We start from the raw sequence: 13,815 nt of genomic DNA, 5'->3' as shown, positions 1-13,815 counted from the left end.
CGCTGCGCTCCGCACTCAACCCAAGATGGCGGCGGCGGCGGCGGGCCGTGTGCAGAGAGGCTGCGCCCGGCACCGCGCACTGGCGCGGGAGCACGCCTACGCCTGCGCCTGCCCTGCCCTGCGCCTGCGCCTGCGCCTGCGAGGCCCCGCCCCTCCCCCTGCTTATAAAGGAGCCCGCCCAGGGCCTGTCGGGAAGAGCTCCGGCTCCCGCTAGGCGCTTTCATTGAAGAATGACGCTTTTCTTTGTTTCTGAACTCAGCTCTTTCCCGTTCTGTAGACTCAAGCGACCCCAGGCAGGAGGACTCTCATTAGTCCAACTCAAGAGGGTCAGTAACAAGAGCAGGACATAGGACAAGAGTCACCAAGGTGGGTCCTTTGCTCCCAGCCAGGTGCCCTGGCAGGGACCCAGGACGGCGCGGAGCTTCCTCTCCCACTGGGAAGTCGGGGCCTCCGACGCCCCTTTACCTACCACCCACGGCCAATGCGGGGACACCTGGGGTGGGCACCTTGTCTGCCCCACCTTTCTTGACGGGCTTCCCCTGCAAATGCTGCTGCTCCAGATCCCATTCTGCCCCCAGCTGGGCCAACACTGAGCCCCCACGGAGGTGTGGACGGATACCTAGGACGTCAACTGGTGCTGATTCAGGGCAGAGGGTTGAACTGAAGATGTATTTGTCTCCCAAGTAAAACTCCAGGCTGGTGATGATCCAGGCTGGTGGCTCTGCTCCCCAAGGTGCCCAGATGCCTCCAGCGTGCCCCTCTGCTGTGTCCTAGGGTTGTTGTTGCCAGTGCAAGTGGCACACCACCAGCCACAGAACGAGAAAAGAGGGAGGGACCCTTTGCATTTGCTGCCCACCGACCCAAGCTGCTCCTGACTTCCCCAGCTGAGAGCAGATGAGATGCAGCTCCTGTAGGGAGCCAAGCTCCCAACACACACGAGAGCTCATCTGTGATTAAAAGGAGAGAGGCTGTGTCCAGAGTGACAGTTCCTGCCTCCGACACTGAACAAGACCTTATGCCAGCTTTCTGGGCTGATCACCACACCATGGGACACAGTTGAGAAAAGGAATACTAAGGCCCAAATGCACTTGAACTTGAGACTTAGAAAGTAAAACCCTTCCTGTTCCCAAACACCAGATGGTGGGGTCAGGGAGCTGCCTCATAGACCTTAAGGACAGCCAGGGAAAGGAGGGGGGTCTTGTAGGTGGACACCTGGGAGCCCCACCTCCTTGCCCCTCCTCCGACAGCTGAGGCTTGTGGTCCTGAGACACAGGCTGTGCTGCTGGTCTGGGCTGGACAACCTTTGGTGAGCCCAGGGGACTGGGGCAGGCAGAGAAGACAGAGGGGAAAGGATGTGGATGCTAATTTTTCAACAAAGATCCAGGAATCATGGGAGAAACCCTCACCCAGGATGCTGCAGCTGTCTCGCCCCGTTCCCCTTCCAGAGAAGCGTCTTCTCTTTCCTCTCTCCTGGGAAGAATGGTGCCAGGGAGATGCTCACACTGTTCACAGCAATCCTAGGGAAGTTTCAGTGGCCCAGGGTGATTTACAAATAGGTTGTTTGGAATAATAACTGTTTTCTAAATTGCTGTACAAGTCAGGGTTCTCCATAGAAACAGAAGCAATAGGGTGTGTGTGTGGGGGCAGGGAGGAAGAGGCAGATTTATGTCAGTAATTGATTCACTTGATTGTGGGGGCCGGCAAGTCTAAAAGTTGCAGGGCAAGCTGGAAACTCTGGTGTTACAATCTTGAGCCCAAGTTCTGAAGGGCAGCAGGCTAGGAACTCAGGCAGGGCTTCTGTGTTACCATCTTGAGGCCGAATCCCTTCTTTGGGAAGCCTCAGTCTTTGCTCTTAAGGCCTTCAACTGATTGGATGAGGCCCACCACACTGTGGAGGGTAATCCGCTTCATTCAAATCCCACAGATGTCAATATTAATCATGTCTGTGAAATACCTTCACAGCAACATCCAGACTGATGTTTGCCCAAATAGCTGAGCCTCGGCAGCCCAGCCTTGTGGACACACAACACCCACCATCACAACTGCCATCAGGAACTTCCCTCCTCTGTCCCCTAGATGTTCACCAATACTTTTTTTTAAATTGAAGTATAGTCAGTTACAATGTGTCAATTTCTGGTGTACAGCAGAATATTTCAGTCATACATGTATATACATATAATTTTTTCATATTCTTTTTCATTATAGACACCAATACTTTTAACTTTTTTGTTGTTGTTTTGAAGGAAACCATAAACATTCTCTAAAAACAGTGTCCTCTGATGGGCAAACCTCCATCATCGAGTCAGAGGTCTGGGCCGGCAGTGACCCAGGCCAAGCAAGCATGGTCCTTCCATCTCTAAAGGATCGTCAAAAGGCAGAGAAGAACACGCAGGGCCTGGGGGCGGTGTGCACAAAGCCTCCTTCCTGTACCGAATTTAAGTGATGTCAGCAGGCTAGTCATTTACACATTAGTATAAACAAGCTTCCATTCCGGTCATGAAAGATAATTTCAGGGAGAGGTAAGATGGGCAGAATCACAACACTGGGGAATCCTAGCCGGTCGGACAGAGGGAATGTGGACAGGGAAGAAGTGCATGAAAAGGGAAGCCCACTGGCAGTGGAGCAAACTGTCTCTACTTTATCATTTCCCTCAGGGTTAGCCCGGATAACAGCTTTTCAAACCTTTCAGTGGGCAAAGCTGCTAGTTTATTAGGTCATAAAAATGGAAACAAAACGCGCTGTTGATTTGCTCCCAGACCATCTGCCTTCAATTTGGTAAAACAGGATTCTCTCAAAGTGCTCCAGAACCCCAGATGCTGAGGCACCTGGAGATACTACCCAGGGAGAGTTTCCAGAGAAGATGCTGGCTTAATAAAACCACACAGGTTCTTTACCTCAGGACTTCTCAGAGCCCTTACTATGCATACAGGAGGAGGCCACAGATGGTAGTACGCACTGACTACTTCTTCCATGGAAACACCCCTTTTTTTCTGCAGAACATACAACATTAACACCAGGAGAAAGGACTATTCCCAGGGAACACCGTTTGGGAAACACCGAGAATCGTATTAAGCAGAAAGCTCCCTGGGATCCCAAGGAGCTGCCTCACTTCAGGGGTGACTGGGCACAGGCAGAGCTAAGTGGATGGTGGCTCCAAGTGACATTTTCAGCCATTTTGATGAAGATGCTGGAGGTGCAAGACACACGGCAAAGATGCGCACACTCCGACAGGAAGGGAGCAGAGAGCAAGTGTGGAGAAGGCAGGGGAGGGAGGAGGCTGAGGGGCAAGGCTAGGGCGCAGGGCGGCCTACACTCTCCTGCTTCTCTGTACTGACCCATCTCCTCCCCGCAGCCCTCGGCTCCTGCCCCCTGCAGCCCAACCGTCAGGAGGTGGGGGGCCCAGGCCCTCTCCCCCAGCCTGCTGCTGTGCTGGCACTGCAGGACAGCACCTCCCTTTATCCGCACACCTCCAAACAGAAGTGCACCCAGACCCTGCCTGCCCACTAGAGGGGAGCCCGCCTCGTCCCAGAGCTGCGACCCCCCTTTCAAGGTCATGCGGCCCCCGCTCCTCCCTGCTCTAACCAAATGCCCACAGAACACCAGGGGAGTGGGCGGGCGGCAGGCAACAGCAGATGGGCAGCAATGTCATGTCCTCGGGCACCAGGCTGACACACCCCTGTGGTCTCTGAACCGAGGGCACCGAGTGCTCTGGGGAAACAGTGACACTTGCCTGCAAAGCCAGCAGAACTCTGCAGATAAAGCCAAAGCCACCAACACACCCAGGCTCTTTCCTGTGAGCCCTCACCCTGCCCTTGGATACCCCTCAGAGCCAGTGCTGCCGGGCCCCACACACCCTCCCTCCAGCGGGAGGCAGTTCTGCGAGCCCACGGGCACCACCACTGCCTGGGCTGGGTGTCCTGACCGCAGCCCGGGTCAAACACAGGTCCTGGTGAGCGCAGTGGCGGACGCTCAACACCTGCCTGTTCTGATTCCCTCTCTCTCTCTCTCATTCCGTCTCTCTCTCTCTCTCTCTCTAAATAGATGTATATATATATATATATGTATGTATGTATATATATATATATATATATATATATGATTTTGTCTGTGTATTATATTTGACATCTTAAAAACTTTCCTGGCTGGGGAGACTGCCCCTCCCGGGGAGACAGCTAAGGGCCCAGTGGGATCACGCCTTTGACATGCAGACCTGCAGATGGACCATCTGGGGCCACACTTCCCCTCTCTGCCCGGGGTACCCAGGAGGCAGCAGGCCTCCACTTTCATCACCCCAGGCCCAAGTGACAGGCAGCTGAAGACCTCCCCTTGGCCTGGAGCCCACCAGGGTGGTTGGAGCTAGCCAGTCCCAGGCCGCTCACCCTGCCCGCCTTCCCCTGGGCACCTACGCTCTCCCTCAGGCCGGCCCCTCTGCCTCCCCGCGGCCCCACGTGGTACTCTATAGCCCCTAAGTGTGAGAAACATTTTCCTTCCAGGCCTCATCCTGGTCTCCTCCGATGCCACACCGCACCCACCTCGGATGCTCCTGGGACACAGGCCCGCCAGGCAGGAGTTGTTAGGTGGGGGCGGGGGCTGGGGGCCGGGGTGGGTGGAAGGAAAAGGCAGAGGGAGCTCCCAGCATCCTCAGATCACACCCTTGTGCCCCAAGGGCCTTGCACTTACCCTTCATGGGGACAGATGGCATCACCAGGACCACAGTGAAGTCACAGCCACCAGGAAGGATTCTGAGCCCCTGGCCTCACCCACTGCACCCTCCCCTGCAGCGCATTTCAGCGCCACACGGGGTTTGCTGTAACAAAGCCCCACGGACTGGGCGCCTGAAACAGCAGAGATATATCCTCCCATGGTTGGAGGCTGGAGTCCAAGGTCAAAAGAGTGGGAGGCCCTCGTGCCCTCTGACGCCTGTCAGTCCTCTTGCGGCTTCTGTGGTGCCGCCACTCTCAGCTCCCTTGGCTTATAGACGTCACCCCAATCTCTGCCTCCATCGTCCGGAGACCGTGTCCTCTGGGTGTCCTCTGAGGGTCTCCCCGGGTCCTCTTTTCCTCTTATAAGGACACCAGTCAATGTATTGAGGGCTCACCCCACTCCAGCATGACCTCATCTTAACCTAACTGACAGCATCTGCAACGACCCTGCTTCCAAATGAGTCACATTCTGAGGCTCTGAGAAGGACATGATTTGGGGGAGGAGACACATTCACCCCAGTACAGGCATCTTCTGTTCAGGACCCCCACCCTGCCTCTCTGCCTCATCTGTGGGAGGGACAGTTAGAAACCACAAAGTGGGGCGTGTGCAAAGCTGTGTCCTCTTGAACCAGAGCTGGCGGTGGGGTGGGAGAGGAGTCCCCCAAACCCAGGAACCTGGGTCCATGCGTGGCTGGCTCCCTTCTCTGGTCCCTGGAAAATGAAATGCTGCAGTAAGTCATAACCTCCCCGTTTCTCCCCAGACCCCACATTCTCACTGCATCACCCAAGGGAGGCAGGGGGCCGTGTTGCAAAAGAAGTTACTGGCCAGCCTGAAGTCACACGGTCGACTGCAACAGGGCAGGGATAAAACTGGCACACAGGGTCCTGGGCCGGCGTTGGCCAGCGTGGAGGGAAGGAGCACTTCCATCCCAGAGCCCTGTCCCCAGCTCCAAGCTCTCAGCTCTCATTCCGACCATCCACCTCTGATGTATTTCTAGGCTCGGGGCATGGGCGGCAGTTCAGTTCCTGCCAGCAAGTGTTCCTCGAATGAAGACACAAACAGGTAACTGGCAATTGCAGGGAGGTGGGTGGTCCTCCCCCAGCCCCTCCCAAGCTCCAGCTGTCAGGGCCCTGCTGAACTAGAACTGTCCATGGACACCATGGTGACGCTGCTTGGCGTCCACTCACGAGACTACCCGACAGCACGGAATCCGGAACGGCCTGCACCCCCCACCACAGCTTCATCGCAGAAGAACGAGGACCCCAGCTTCAGGAAGGAGGAAGCCAGCTAGCGCCCCGTTTGTCCCCCACCCTCCCTCCTCCGGTCTTTGCCAGTTAGTTCTGATCGTCTGTTTTCTCCAAACGCCTCGGAATGGATCCAGTCCTTAAATTCGCGAGGGCTGAGTGTCAGTCATCAAAGTTTGCACCGGGCACACTTGTGTAAACCAGATGCCGGTCAGCCCTGCGCAGACGGCCTCCCACGAAGCTCCAGGTGCCCAGGTGAGGAGGAGGTGCCAGGCTCCAGGCGAGACTGAGTCCACCTGTGTTGTCACAGGCATTAAAACAAAGCAGCTCACGCGTGGCACAGGTGATAACAGACGTCAGGTGTGCTTCCTCCAGGTTGTGGAAGCCTCCTTGCTTCATTGGCTGGTCATCCGCCGGGATGAGAGGGGCCCCGCCCTCAGGAAGCACACACTCCTCAGAATCACTGGATGTGTGCAGGCGTGTGTGGGAGACCTGCGGGCACATGGCCCCCTGGTGCCACAGAGACCTCGAGGGGCGCCTCCAGGACCTCAGGAAGCGCTCTGCATTTATAGAGCACATTTGGATGTAAACACCCTCCTGGGATGCTGACGGGAAGGTGGGGTTTTCAAGTTCCTGCCACAGAGTGGTCCACCTGGCCTTCTACTGTGGGGAGTCCCTGGAGGAGAGGGATGGAGGGGAGGTGGGGACACTCCCCGGAGGAGAGGGACAGAAGGAGGGGCCCCTCGGCACTCGGGCTGGGGGGGGTCTGACCACACTGTTCTGACTGGGTCCCCGTGGACCAGCACGCCCTGGGAAGCTAGTTCACCTGTGGTCACCAGCCCTCTGTGCTCTGCCCCGTCTTCTCACATCAGCCACCCTCTCAAGGGATTTGATTTTCTCTGAATGAAAATCCATTTGCCACCGGCAAGGTGAGAAGGCATTCAGCTCCCAACTTCAAAGGCTCCCCTCTCCCCATCCCCACACAGCCTTCCCCTTCACAGCAAGAGCTCGGCCCTTTTTAATTTAAACTGTAATTTCCCAACTCTGGATGAAGTCACTATCAAGAGTGTTTTCCCAGGAAAGGTCGTGGGAGGCTGGGTGAAGGTGACCCTGGAAGCAGGAAGGCCAGGGGAGACGCCGACAGATTTTCATTTGTTTTTGTTGTAAGTGAGAAGACACAGGGTCCAAAGGCAGGGAGTGGGGAGTAGGAGCTATTCCTTGGGGGCGTTGTGGTCCTGGGGACTAGAAGTCCCCCGCCTGGGCTGCATCCCAGGATGCTGCACCACTCACCAGCGCCTCCTTGAGGGGGTCTGCAGAGAAGGTCACGAAGGGGAAACCAAACCTGCCCGATTCGCCTCCAGTCGCATGGTCCATATTCAAAACCAGCTGCATCCATGTATGTGGTTTTGGATAAAGGAGGACTTGTCCATCTACTTGGTTTTGGATAAAGGGGAACTCATCCATTTACACAGTTTTGAGTGAAGTACTTGTCCATCTACGTGGTTCTGGCTGAAGGAGATCTCGTTTGAAGCAGGCAGTCTCCCCAAATCCCATCAAGGTTGTTCCTATCCCCGGTCTCTGAAGCTTTGAAACCTGGAACCCGAATTGAAGTGCAGTTTTGTTTTACAGGCAACTAAGGTGCAGTTTCCAACTAGCAGATAAGGGGGGGTCCCCTCGGGGCTGGGTCGCTGGGGGAAGGTGTGGACCTTTGCTCTACGCAGGCAACGTAACTGCATGGATGAGATGGCATTCTTAGCGGGGATGAGGTGGCGCACCCTGAGTTCCCCGGCTCCACGGGAGAGGACAGCTACACAAGGAAAATGAAGCAGGGGCAGGTGAATTGTCACATGGATTCTGTCACACCTGGAGGGGGCAGCAGTGCACACCCTGAGGCCCGAGTGTCTACCTGAGAAGGAGCGCAGGGAAAGCCAGCAGCACAGGGCTCCTCCCAAACCGAGGTCTTTGCTTGTCCTCTGCCAGGCACGCCTCCTGTTCCTTCCTCTCCTCCCCTACCTGCACCTGCCCCGGCATCCAGACCTGTGGTGCACGGACACCGCAGGAACCAGGTCTTGCTGGAAAGAGGAAAGCAGTGGTGGCAGATATTGAGTCCCAAGCACGTCACTTATATTCTCTGGTGTATCAGGCACCCTCCTCATTACTGTTCCTTCCCCACTTGAAGGTGGGAGACAAGGCTCAGAGAGGGTGGCAGACTCATGCGAGGTCACACAGCTAGTGAGGTCAAAGGCAGGGCTCCAGACCAGATCTTCTGGGCGCCAGAGCCACGCTGCAAGCCCCCATCCAGGCAGGCTCCTAAGTCTTCACTGGTGTCGCAAGGGTTGAAAAGCTCTGGAATGAACTAGAGCAAAACCCTTTGTTTTCTTGGGGAGTTTTCTAGATGTCTCGTAAGACAGCTTCTCAACTTTGAGCACGTTTTACTCACTTTGGAGGAAATCATCTAATCTCTTGTTAAACACACCTTCTGCCTTTTCTCTGCTGTGTATCAAATATGCTTGACTTTCTCTTGGTGGTTGAAGGGACATTTACTTGGGGGAGGGGAGAGTGACAGCATCACTCCAGCTGTGTCTGTGACACTCTGTGGGAAGGCAGGAGGTTTCAGGGAAAAAGAGTCGCTGCTGGGAACAGGTGTTCAGGCCAACGAATCCCAAAGAGGCTGGCGTTGCTGCCTGGATAGTGGACGGAAACAGATGGATGGAGGCCAGGTCGTCAGCAGGGATTAAGACTCATTAGATCAAAGCAAAGGATGAGGGGGGACACTAGAGCCGGAGTCAGCATCTGGAACCTCTCCCAGCAGGGGTCGGGGGTACTGGCGTGTGGGGACAGCTGTGCCCTTTTATCTGAGAAGATTCGAGGTATCCTGCAGCAGGCCCGCCCTCCGGGACGGAGCCTGGAGACTCAGGGTGAAAGGCTGGGTCCCAGCAGCCAGGTGGGTGGCTGGAATTTGCTTGTCTCTCCTCATCTGTCCACGCTGGGTGGTGGGGCTTCTCCTGGGGACAGGCATCTCTTTGTGAGGTGATGCTGTGCAGGGCCAGACTGGTGACACACCAAGGCTCTACCACTTACCGGGCAGGGTGACCTCAGGCAAGTCACCAAACCTGTGCTGCCTCGGTTTCCTCACCTGCGAAATGGGAAGACTGAGAATAGGACCCGTCTTCCAGCTTGGTTGTGGGGCTGCATTCACAAGTAGGACGAGGGTGAGGCAGGTAGGGAGTGCTGTCCAAGCACGAGTTGCTGGTATTAGTGGACAGGGCTCCACAATTCCAGGCCCTTGGCTGGGGTCCTAGTAGTTGATCATTTAGCCCTTGCAGGATCTAATTTCCCATCCATAACCTGGAGATGGGGGAACAGGCCGCTTCTGCCCAAAGCCAGGCCCTGGGAGAGCACGGTGTCCGTTTCTCCACCGCCCCCTCCCGCCTTCTCCCTGGCACCTGCCCTGCCAGCTCCGCGCGTCCATGGATGACGCGCCTGCATACTTGGAGTGGTGGGAGGACGGACGTTCCCATCTCCTAGACCGGAGAAGGCCTCTGCAGTCAGCGGATGTGGATGAGGCCAGGCCTCAGGCAGGGCGGGTGGGGGAGGGGTGGAGGTAAATCAGCATCCGGAACCAGGGAGACTTCACCAGGTAGCGCTGTGCTCAGACCCCAGGGAGGTATAAAGGGGCTGTCCGCTGCCATGCGTGATTGTTCTGTGCGCATCCTTCATAAACATCTCCCAGAGCTGCTGTCCCCTCACTTGTCCCTCACTCACGCGTGTGTCCCTGAAACACTGCAGCCTGAGAGAAGCCGCGCAGCCGAGCCCATGAGGACTGAGCTCTCCTCACGGGCCAGGCACTGGACCAGATGTGAAGGTGAGAAAAACTGCCAGTGTGAAGCTGACAGGGTTAGCGAGCAACGGGCAAGCCTGCTGGCACAGACGGGCCGGCGGAAGCTCTGTGTGTTCCAGCTGTGACTAGGTGGCTGCGCTCAAGGGCACCTCTTCTGGGTGGAGGATGCAGAGGCCGAAGCAAGCTGGGGGCTGAGGCGCCAACACCCTGCGGGGCCCCCAGTGCACCAAACGCAATATTGGGCCCATGGCAGACGTTTAATAAAGTTGGTTGATTGCTGGCACCAGAAACCTGTGGGTCCAGCCTGCTGCTCCCATAGGACTCCCCCCTCTAGCTGTCCCAGCTCCGAGACTCACCAGCTGACTGTGGATCTCTGACCATTTCCACAGTTTAAATCATCAAAGTGCCAGGTGCTGCCTGCTGGGGCCCCACTGGTCCAAGGGGGAGCAACTGCGGTCAGGAGTGTGCCCACACCCCGCAACCAGGCTGCCCGAGCAAGGAGGCAACCGCAGTCTGTTCCACCCCACTGCACGCAAACCTCACGTGCTGAGGTAGTTCTACTTTCCAGAGTGAGCTTCACTCCACGACGACGTCAGTAGGTTGGGCTGATCACCCTCACTTTACAGGCCAGCAACCTGAGACCAACGGCCCAGAGCAGGCTCCAGGCGGGGTCCCAGAGGGGATCCCAGAGTAGCAGCTCTAGAGGCAATTCTTGGTCAAATTCAGCCACTTTCTAGCTGTGCAGCCCTGGTTCCCCAGCGGTACGATGGAAATAGTAATGTACCTGTCAGTGAGTGGTTGGAAGGATTTAAAAAAATAAATCATCTGGAGAGAAGAGCCACCCGGCCTGCGCCAGCACTGGGTGAACCCTGGCGATCGCTGTAAACGCGGGGTGGTTCCACATTCCCCAGCCACTGCCCTCCTGCTCCCGGCCGCTGGGAAGCAGGCTCCTCCCGCGGTCACAGGAAGGATTCTCAGCCTCAAGCCCTGCTGAAGGCCCTGTTTTGCACGGACTAGGTATCTTTGCCAGGATTCTGCAAGGATTCCAGCGGGCGCAAGGGAACAGTTTGGGGCCACAAAAGAACACGGTCAGGATCTGAGGAGGTGCCCTAACCCATGCTCAAGGGTTCAGCCCAGCAACCCCGAACCTGCAGAGGGGCGCGGGGACCCCCTGCAGCCTGGCCCATCCCAGCCGGCCAGGGAGCTTTCCGGTCTTCGTCAGCCGGACAAAGGCTTCTCCCGCTCCCTGCACCCGGGAACTGGGTCGCGGCGCGCTGAGTCGGAGGGAAGAAAGATGAGCGGTTGTTGGCGGAGAGCTAAACAAACTCCCATTTCCGCCTTCTGGCTCCGGGTTCGAGGATGACGGAGCGAGCCGGAACAGAAAACAACTCCCGCTCCGCCCCGCACTCCTTTGTCCAGGAAAGGTGCCGCGCGGGGTTCGGGCTGCGCGCGCTCCTCTCCTCTGGGTCACCGAGGCCGGCCAGAAGGTATGGCTGTGGGCCGGGGCGCGTCGCTCCGCCAGGTGGTGGGGGCGAAGCCCGGGTGCCTAGCGCACCCTTTCCGGGGAGCCATCAAAGGCCCCAAGGCCTCGTCCGCCACAACACCAGCCGCCTCATGGCACCGCAGAGCTTCTGGAAAAGTCTGGGCCCCTGCGTCCCAGCCTCCCTAAGCTGGAAATGCCCTCTCTGTGGGGCCTGCCCAACCTTTGAGCAGGTTCAGGAGGGCGAGAAAGGTCAGATCTGGTGGGACAGCGGTGCCGGCGCCACGCAGGACCCACTGGGCACCCCCAAGTGTCCACCCCGCCTCTCGCCCTCTTCCCGGCCTTCCTTACTCCGGCGTTAACCGTGGAGACCCGGGCTTGGGTGGAATCAGACTAGTATGGGATTTATTCGAGAACATTCTAGGGAGAAGGCATGTCCTCCTCTGGAGTTGGCCTGAGAATTTAGAGCAAGAGTGGAGACGGGGATGCGAGGGTGCCAAAGAACGTGCGTCTGCAAAGAACTAGGGTGTGCATCTTGGTGGCGGCTTGGGGAACCTAGCGCTCTTTCTTAGGATCCTGGGACAGCCCCAGGAATCCGAGCCGGGCCACACCGAGCGTTGCCAGCTAGGTGCCCACTCCCGGGTCCTCTTCACTGGGACGCCAGGGCGCGCACCCCTTCTCCCAATCCCGGGAAGTGCCCCGTGGGTAGAAGCCCCCCGGGTGAGGGCCAACTTGAGGGGAGAGACGCTTGAGGCTCCCTACCCACTGCAGCCCGGGTTGCCGGCGGGGCTGGAGGCTGGCGCGGCGAGGGCGTCCCAGCGCGCCCCCTGCCGATCGCACGCGGTGGGGGCAACGCCGCCTGCCCTGGGGAGGCCCGGTCTGGCTGCAAAGAGGAGGGAAACGTGTGTTGGTTACCAAAGACCATCGTGGCTTAGAAACAAAATCTCTCGAACTAAACAAATACAAAAAACAGCCAAGTGAGAACAAAGCACGGTCAGTGTTTCCCTCTAAGTGACGTTTAGCCAAAGGAGAGAGAGAACTGCCCAGTCGGCCACCCCCAGCAGGAGGGACAGGAATCCTCTTCTGCTCACCCACCCAGACCCAGTGCGTCTTCCGTAAGTCAGGTTTCCACTGAGTCTACTGCTCAGACAAAACTTAAGGATTCTGGGCATTTGTATCACCTAAATCTTCAATAACTGAGAAAGCAGAAAGTGAGTTTGAAAGGCCATCTTGGCTCCAAACATCAGCCCCACAGACCAGAGGAATGGCCTGCTCCCTGAAAAAGACCCCACTGCCTGTGCCAACCAACTGGAAGCAATAATTTGGTTAGGACGTGTCTACTTCGGAATGCAGCCCCAAAGTCATCAGCATCTCAATCCTTACACTCTAGGCACCAAACCAGAATCGCCACCACCCCGAGTTTTGCAAACCGTGTTTGCTGCATTTCCCCAACTTTCCCTCTGACGATCCCTCTCCCCTAGACCACCCCTCTGCACCCACACCCCTACCCTCACAGCCCCTTCCTAGGAAATAACTTAGACACTCAGAATCCTTGAGAGATCGGGGCGTCCTCCCTCGTCCTAAGAACCCTGAAAGCCCACATTGCCTCTGCCTGGTCCCTCGGAGGATGGTGCACATCCCGCCGCTGCAGCGCTCCTGCGTGGAGCCCTGACTCTCAGGTCGTGAGCCTGAGTTCAACTGCTCAGGCGTCCTCGCGGCCGTTTCAAACCTCTGGTCGCAGATTCATTTATTTATGTTTTTTAATATAGTAAATGGGAAGCTAAATGAATTGCAATTTGTAATTTCTATGGTTAATTTGAAATCTCGCTCTTGTTGGATAATCCTGTTAGTTGGTGGCAAAACAAGGAGAAACTCATGTTACAGCAGCAATAATTCTAATAGGCATTTTATGTTAAATTACGGCCACCGGCCAGAACAAAAGGCGCGGCCGGACTCCCAGGCGGAACAGCCTGGGCCGGTCCGCGCGGCTCGCGGGAGACCAGAGAGAAGCGATCCGAGTGCGGGGCCTCGCGCGCCCGCGCGCTCCAGCCACACCCACCCACCCCGACTTCAAAATTAAGAAGCCCCACTCGGCACCCCGATTATGGTTGTGGATGTCCTGAGTGCCCCCAATCCGCGCTCTGCCGTCTCCGAGCCTCCCCTGCCTGGCCCGGGGCGTGAGGCGTCTGGGGGGCGGAGGACCGAGGGCCAGGCGCACGCCAAGGCGCTTCTCCCTTCCCCCGTCTCCTCTCTGTTTTCATTTCTTTCCTTCCTCTCAGAATCTCGGTCTGCTGTTCGCTCCGGCCCCCTCCAGGAAGGGAATTGGGAGCGCGGAGATTAGGGGCGACATCCCTCCTTCCACCTCCCGAGCACCCCAGCCCCGGGCTCGCCAAGAAGCGCTCGCCCAGTTTGTTACGGAGCCGCCAGAGACTGAAGCTAAGGGCACGGGAGCCGGGACGTCCCTGCATCCCGGGGGCGACCCTGCGGGCCCCAGCTCCCTCGGCGATCGGCGCGGGCGGGATGGGGTCCCCGCGAGCAGAACTCGT

General features: G+C 57.3%; 1 long non-coding RNA gene across 1 annotated transcript; it reads left to right on the top strand.

Moving 5' to 3' along the window:
• The first annotated feature begins 131 nt into the window (after positions 1-131).
• LOC140697268 (uncharacterized) lies at positions 132-979 on the top strand. The gene is made up of 2 exons (XR_012074120.1): positions 132-366; positions 775-979. It is a non-coding gene; the product is annotated as an uncharacterized lncRNA (long non-coding RNA).
• The last annotated feature ends 12,836 nt before the right edge of the window (positions 980-13,815 follow it).

The sequence above is a fragment of the Vicugna pacos genome, chromosome 7 (genome assembly GCF_048564905.1).
Source record: "Vicugna pacos chromosome 7, VicPac4, whole genome shotgun sequence".
Lineage (NCBI taxonomy): Eukaryota > Metazoa > Chordata > Mammalia > Artiodactyla > Camelidae > Vicugna > Vicugna pacos.
The sequence above is the reverse complement of the archived record's forward strand: the minus strand, read 5'-3'. Positions and strand labels throughout refer to the sequence as shown.